Here is a 7,057-nt window from a genome sequence, read left to right on the forward strand (position 1 = left end):
GTTTATTTTTGTAAATATATTGCTTCATTTTCTACAAGACTTCTCTATTTTTGAAATAAATGAAATTGTATACAGCAGTAGAGACATTCTAGCTAGTGATATAATTTAAGGAAATAAAATGCAACGAATGAAAACTGAAGTACTCAAGTTCAAATACACTTTCAGGCTTTCTTTGGTACCTTGTGAACAATCATGTTACGGTGTAAACTGGCTTGGACTTGAGGATTACAGTGGTTTTTCCTACATTTTTTTTTTTCCCTCCATCTGTTTGGGACAGGAAATGTTTTGATACCTGGAGCTCTGAGAAGGGCCTTTCCTTACCTAGAAGGTTATGTTGGTTTAGGTTCAAAACACTGAGGGAGCTGAGAAGCGTTAGTGTTTGCTGTTACCCAGTTTCTAAAAACAAATGTTTTTGGTTTTGAGGTGTCATCTTCATAACGTCTTTCTAGGATTAGGAAATTCTGAAAATAAGCCTTTTTCTGCCTTGTTTACCCTAATGCACTGAGACTCTTTTGTACTCTCAGGCTTTCTGCACTGTTCATATGGAGATTCTGTGTGTGGTTACTTTACATTTCAGAGCAGAGGGCAGGTTCAGTGTGTTGGGAGAGGAACTGAGGTGTTCTTTGGAGCTAGAAGCATATTTATTACATCCTTTGGGCCAACTTACTTTCATATCTGCATAAACTGTGGTTTTTAACCCCTGCAAGTCACTTGGCACCGTATTTTATACTCTAGTCAGGCTTGTTCAGAAGTACATCCTGGGATGAGATGACTGGTTTTGGGAGTGCAATCTCTATTTATCTCACCAAGGGCAATTCTCACCAGCTCACATAAGGGTTCTTCTGTACTACTGAAGCTATCTACAGCAGAGGTACACGGGGCTGACCCTTACCCTGTGGCTGTTGCCCATTCATTTTGATTATGTCTGCAAAAAGGTCTGCAGAAGTCATGAGTGACATGAAGAGGATGGATGGTGACTGAGTGTTCACAGGACAAGAAGGAAGGGCTTTCAAAGGAAGCTTGAAGTAGTTGGGCTCAAAACTAACAGAACGTGGTAACAAATCCATGGATGTTACTAAGGAATAGGGGTACAAAAACTGACATGGGTGGGGAGCACATACACATGGAAGATGGAGCTGTTGGCCGTTACCAGCCAGCCAGCCAGCTTTGGTCTTATGTAGTTCCCTGACCTCAAAATACTTGAAGGTTGGGAGGGTATTGATGGCAAGTATTGTATATGCTTGACCTGTGCTTCCTCCTTTAAGGTGTCGGTGGACACTGGGAAACAGGGTATGGGATTAGAGGGGTCCTTGCTTTGAACATGTCCTGCAGTTTTGATGATTGCAGTTGAACTGTTTCACCTATTTCTTTTAATAAAAACTTTTTCATTTTCTAAGAACAGATGTGTTTCTCATTTGATAATTTTATAATAAGATGGTACCAGAGTTAAATGAGATAAGATTTTTTTTTTGTTGGTGGTTTGATTTTTTTTTTTTCTTTTTTTTTCTGGAGACGGCTATTTTAAGAATTTCTGTATGATGTGTCTTGCAAGATGGATACTAGTTCGACAGAAGTTTATTTGTTTCTGTGTTGCACTATAGACTACACATTTATACCAGGTGGTTTGAATATGGGGTCTATTTCTGTAACTCCTACACTCCCTCCAGGGAGTGTAGGAAGGGGATCTGGTAGGCAGGATGAATTGCTTGTCTGCCTCTTGCATGTAAGCACAGCAGTAAGCCCCCAGCTTTACCTTAAGCACTGTAGCAAGTGTTCTGAATAGAGCCATGTGTGTTTAATGTCAAAGGCAAAATCCTGCCTAAATAAACTATGGAATTGGAACTGGTGCTTTTGTAACACACATCAATAGCAATGGATTTTAACGGGAATAAAGCAGCATGTAACAGGTCATAATTCAGCAAAAGCTTAAGTTCTTTTTTGAATCAAACCTACACTATGTGCAAGACAGGGCAGTCTAAAGTGGTCTAACAGCTTGAGTGCCTGAAGAAGTAACTGTACTGGGAGTGCTCTTCAGCTGTCTTACAGAACTCTAAATCAAGTTTTCAAAGAGTGAAGATGCTTACTCTCAGCTCCTACTTTAACTAAAGTCCCTTCAAGCTGCAAACATCTTAATCACTTCGCTTTAGTGACTGCTTTAACATTTGGCTCTGTCTCTCTGTTAGTTTAAGAAGAGATTTAGCCATGATCTTAGTGTGGAAAGACTGCATTTCCCTCTTTGTATAAATGTCCTTTCAGTTTGTATCTGCAAATCTCAGCAACAGTAGCAGTAAGTCCTAGCTTTTCACTGTTAGCAATACAAACCTCTTATAGACCATGGCAGCGGGCTGGATTCAATTCTAGCTTGTGCAGTATTACTGAAACAGAGCTAAAGTAGGACTGTGTTCTCTGCAGTGAAGACACTGGGCCTGGGGAGGTGTAATGAGGGAAGCTTTATTTCTTGTGATAACTGTGTGAGACAGCACGGTGGGATTTTTTTTTTTTTTATTTTATTTTATGAGAGGAGAGAGTTCACTTAGTGCAATCTGAAGTCACTGAAAAATGATAAACCTGAAACATCATGACAGTATCTTTCCTGTGTCAATTTTTGTAAACATGACATGGGTTTTCTTTTGATTTTCTGCAGAGTGGCATCCAGTTTACAGTTTTCTTCATCTGTAATGGGTGGAGATCATCCATCATTGCTAAGTGCCTTTAGACCTGTCTGTTTCAAGACAAGATAAGGGAGTATCAACTCTCATGCCCTGATAATTAAAGCTTTTAGGTACACTATGAAAATAATTCAAAGATAGCATTCCCAAAGAAAGAGCTTTTAAAAATGATGTCTCCCAGGGTATGTAGCCCCTCCCCACCTAGAAGGTAAAGAATACCCCTTTAAAAGTGACACACTTTGGCATAATTTGAAGTGTTTGTTTGCACTCCATGCGTCTATGACGAAAGTGATGAAGATTATGAATGTTAGGGCAGAGGGAAGTTGTCCCAACTTTATGGGTTTGTTTACACAATAAATATGAACTAAAGTTGTTAAAAGATTTACAAATTTTCCCTCAATTTGGGGGATAAAATCATAGTTTTTAACATTTCTGTACAAAAGCAGGGAAATCACAGCTCAGTGGCTCAATTCAACTGGAAGAACTCGATTTTATCTGTATTTAACAAAGCTTAGGTGGCATCACTCTGCTGCAGGTTGGAGTGGAAAGAAAAAAATACATGTCCTGAATAAACTATAGAATGTTTTAGTGGATACCTATAATCCCAGAATTAAGTTTTAGAAACCTCTGCAATGAGTTATATTCAGTGGAAAAGCAAAGATACTCAATGAAACCCAAACTAAATTGTGTAAAACTAATATAAAACGAATGCAATCTCTGTGTTGTCCACTAGATGATGCAACTGTATTACAGAGAAATAGGAATTACAGTATATCCACATGCAATTATAATCCTATTTACTGTGTTATATTTTTAGTAGTAAAAAAGTGTTGTCTTCAGTGATACACCATGGTTGGTATTAGACAAAGACTTGAAAACGTAATTTTCTTTCTGCTGGTTTCATGTGAAGCCTGAAGCTTTGTAATCTTTTATCTTTTATCAATTTTAATGTATTTTAGCTTTGTTGGAGTTGCTCCCCTCTCAAGTTGAATCGTGTCATTCTTCCCTGAAACTATCATCTGAGACATAACTAGTAGTTCAAATTATCTTTGTTACTTTAACTCAACCCTAATGGTTTAGCCTGTGGAGTTACAATGGAGAGCTGTCTGATCATGTGTTTTTTCTTCAGAGATCAGGGGCCAGATTCATCTTCTGCACAGATTTTTCAGTAATGTCTGTTGATGTGGCTGATTGAACTCTGATTGAAACTTCCTCTGTGTAGGGTGATTTCGTGGACTCTCCCTTGTGTCAGTTCTCTAGTGTCTAATAAGCTGATGTTTGACCCTTTCCTTTGCTAGAGGTTTCTTCACTGGCCATTTTCGTGACTTGTGTCTACTTACTACTTTTGATACGTGTTTGTTGCTTCCAAAACAGCCAGTGTGTGTCTACTCATCATGTCCTTAGAGCCCCTTCAAATTGTCCCAGTTTCCCTACAGCCAAAAAGAGGAGGAATGGAGTAATCTGCTGCTTGCAAAACTACTGTTTACTCCTGAAGCCCTCTCTCCTGTTTCTTAGCTCTTGTCCCCCCACCCTCAGTGCTGGACCATACAGTGACATGCCAGTCTTGAGGGCACTGAAGCGGACTGGGCTCGAGCACCAGGTATTTGCAGTGTACTTTTAATGTAAGAATGTTTTTTCTCTTTACATACACCTGTACTTTTTCCAAGTCTGGTAGGGCCAGCTGTGTCCAGTGCTTTACTTCTCCACTAGGATGCCAGATATGGGCTGGAGAAATTATTAGATGAGCACTGTATTCCTTGCAGATACATCCAACACTGGATGTGCTATTTTAGTAGCTGCCTCCTGCTGGGGCTGCTCTGGAAGGAGCTGGCAGTGGCAGTTTGGCTCTTTTGACCCTTGGCAGGCACTGATGGCTATGGAGAGGACAGGGGGACATTCTCAGCATGAGGCTGGTGCCATGCCTGTCTATACCACCCTGCCTGGGCTGGTATCCAGGGCCTGTACCTCTACCCGTAAGAAGCCAGCCCTCTTTGCAACAAGAAAATGCCAGTGAATTTGTGTGTCCTTCCCACGAGATGAACTTTGCATGGACAGAGATGCTTGGTGTGGGTGGGCTGGCCTGCAGAGGATGTTGGCGAGAGATCAGAAGCGACCATGCCATCCCAAGATGACTCATGCTTCTCTGAACTGTTTCTGATGAGTACTTAGATGCTGGGCTAGCCAGTCCCTGTCTTAGGAGTGGGAAAACACTGTGTAGGTCATGGGAGACTTCTAAAGACCTGCTAGAATTGCAGTGTGTGCTAGGCTGCGGAGGTGGAAGGGGAAGGGTGGGCTAGGACAGGAGAGGCAGAGTGGTCCCACTGGAGAGGGGATGCTTTGTACACTAATAAAGAGCACACGCACCTCTGGCTTTTCTCTGCCTGTAAGTTCATGTAGGTAAGCGGACATTCCTGCTGCTCTGTCAGAGATGGTGTGGTGGCCAGGGTGGCCATCTCTTTGCAGAGTGGGAAGGAGGTGGGAAGGTGAAAGGGGTAAATATATAGTCTGGTCAGTAATCCTTAGAAAATTTTATAGTGTCAGGAAAGTATGTGTGTGTGTGCCATGCTGTGGCCAGCCAGTGCTACCCTAGCTTCATGAGAGCAGGGCTTTTTGCTTTACTTGGCTGCATAACCCTGGTCTGGTATTTTTTCTGCAGTATTAGAGCAGGGGCCCTAGGCTGAAGGAGGTGGGAGAAGGAACGTCGTTTCTGCCAGAGGGAACTTTTAGGTTGTGCTGGTCCCTCCAGGTCTCTGGCTGCTCTGTGCTGTCGTGCACAGATGGAGGTGGGCGTGGATCACTCAGTGTTGCTGGGTGGGCAATCTCTCATGTCAAGCTTCTGGTGCAGCCGTGCAGTCAGCCTCTGTCATGGAGAGACATGTAATGCCTCCTGCCATCACTCACCGGTGGGGTTGCCCTGCTGTATGGAATAGGAGTTAGGGGATGTGAGCTGTTCTGGCTGGGACACTCTTGGGTGTGGAGCTGTCTAGTGAGGTAGGGAATGTATATTGGAGAAAACAGAAAGCAATGAGCAGTCCCCAGATTTCCTCTGGCATTTTAAACGGGGTGCTTTCATGATTGCCCCTTTCAACATGCTCCAAGACTGACGGTGTGGATGGTCAGAGAGCTGGGATTTTAGCATACAGCAAACAGCATTCACAAAGGCAACATAGGCATGGTGTTTGAGACTGCTCTTTTATGTCATATTTGATAGAAACTGGATAATTTGTTCAGAAAATACGTGAGAGTGGAAGGGGAGAGTAGCATATTGAGATATACAGAGATTTGTTTCTCATCCATCCAGGCTAAATCACAATAGAAAGTCAGAAATTTTGAACTCAACCTTGAGTTTAACTGTGTTGGAGACAATGACCGTGATGGCTTGTACTCCTCCAAAAAAGTCCCTGCCTATGGGAATGGCCATTTGCTTTCTAGACACAGGTAGAGAGCAACGTATGCTTGACACAGGCCCCGAGGAGCACAGCGGATCAGCGTGGGTTGAACCTCAGGAGACTTAACATTGTCTGTGTCCCTGGCTGCTTCCAGCAAAAACTGTGAAAAATCAGTTCATCCCATGTCTCTTTTATGCTGATTCAATTCCACTTGGCTTGAATGGAGTTACACCTTGCCTTTGATATCTGGCCTCAGGGCTTCGTCAGGCATAGTTGTGGTCCAAAGCTTGCTGACAGAAATCAGTTTATGTGGGTTCAAGTTTTGTTTCTTTTTTTTTCTCTTTTTTTTTTTTTTTCCCAAGAAAAGAACAAAATCATTGCAATTACAGGGGATTTACCACAGCCTGGTAGGAGGATCAGAGATCATGAGTCTTCCTCCAACCTACTCTTTGCACTGAAAGCACCTGGGTGTAGGCTGAACTCTTGCACTTGGGGAAAGCTGAGTGTGTGTGTGTGGGGGCTCTCTTGAAGTGTGTTACACTTGAGTAGTGACTGGAATAACATCCTGCAGTGTGGTTCTAAGTCTCACAGCCACAGGGTTTGCACCACTTCAGTCTACTCACTGCTGAGATAGCTCTTAATCTCCTCCAGTGCAAGCACAGAGGCAAAGCCACAGAGGAACAGCACTTGGCACAGCTGAAGTGCCATGGTTAGGCTGCCACCTGCCTGACTTTTAACTGAAAAGAGTGTTGTTCAGGTGGAAAAAGCAGAATTTGGTTCTTACTCTGGGACTTCCAGAAGGCAGAGAGTGCCTTTGGCAAAGCAGTGAGTGGAGCGTGCCTGACCAGCCACATCTATGCAGTTGAGCAGTGCAGGAAAGCCTTTTTATGTCCAGTGAGACCTGCACATGCTAGTCTTAATGTATGTGTGCCAGGCAATCAATCTACTCCTGTGCATAGTCTGATACATGTCACCTGTACATGCCCTGGCCACCTGGGC

The sequence above is a fragment of the Tyto alba genome, unplaced genomic scaffold (assembly GCF_018691265.1).
Source record: "Tyto alba isolate M040663 unplaced genomic scaffold, T.alba_DEE_v4.0 Super-Scaffold_14, whole genome shotgun sequence".
NCBI lineage: Eukaryota > Metazoa > Chordata > Aves > Strigiformes > Tytonidae > Tyto > Tyto alba.